Source organism: Barbus barbus (genome assembly GCF_936440315.1).
Source record: "Barbus barbus genome assembly, chromosome: 26".
Taxonomy (NCBI): domain Eukaryota; kingdom Metazoa; phylum Chordata; class Actinopteri; order Cypriniformes; family Cyprinidae; genus Barbus; species Barbus barbus.
In genome coordinates, this window is record NC_136754.1 from 13136476 (window position 1) to 13137655 (window position 1180).

The following is a 1180-nucleotide window of genomic DNA, read 5'->3' on the forward strand; positions in this document are numbered from 1 at the left end:
AATACGAGGTGGTGTGTTTCAGTCTAAATTAAACCTATGAAAAAAAAACACATAAGAAAAAATACAGATAAGATATGCCACAAACAAATCCACATGGTGACAAATGTCATCCGATTCTCGTCCAAATGACTCTTATGAGTTGGCTCATTTACTGAATCGTTCAAAAAGATGCACTACACAAGTTACTGTTTTGAATCAAACGGTCCTCCATTCAATCTGTCATATTGTAGGCCTAGTCATACTTTCATCAGAAACACCAGTATGTCTGCAATACAGAGTCATTTGCTTCTCTAGACTTGAGGAAGGCTCGGTAGAAATCATGTTTTGTGGGGTGCTTATAGAGCAGGGGTGTCAAACTCAGTTCCTCGAGCCCTGCAGAGTTTTGTTCCAACCCTGCTCCAACACACATACCATGTAGTTTTCAAATAAGCCTGAAGAACCTGATTCCGGATCAGGTGTGTTTAATTAGAGTTGGAGCTAAACTCTCCAGGGCTGTGACCCTCCAGGAACTGACGGTGCGTTCCAAACGGGATATATATCGCCCTCCGAAGGGCACTTCAGAGTGAAAACTATCATGGCTGCCATATTGAAGGGTCATTCCAAACCGAAGTGCTCAAAACTGGCCTCTTCAAAGGGTAGGCCAGCAGTTAATCAGCGACGTGTTCGTAGGCATCTGACAGCTGGTTCTCATGAGGCAGAAAAATGGTGACGTCATAACAAGGGGTAAGTATAAATGTATGGAAAATGAACTGAAATACCTGAAATGGAAAATGAACTGAAATACCATCGGGTGATTGGAGACAAATCTGTGAAAATGATTTATAATGATTTATAAGTATTGAATAAAATATTTATATAATTACATATTTATAAATATTATATATAAAGTAACATGTGGGGTCACAGACAGTAACAGTATCTAACAGTATCAGGGCAGGCATGACCTTAACATATTTTCGTATGTGGTAAATTGCTGTCACCACAAGTTTTTACACAGGATGTCCAGGAACATGAGTACAAGGCATAACAGGAAACTGCATTCAGATCATACATTTTAAGTTTAATTCAGTTTTTTTGTACAGATATTGTTGTGTATGCTTACAGGGCAGAACCATTGCTGGAAAGAGGGAACGTCTCAGTGATTTAGGAGGTGACAGTGACTAGGTTTGACTTCTTCCGA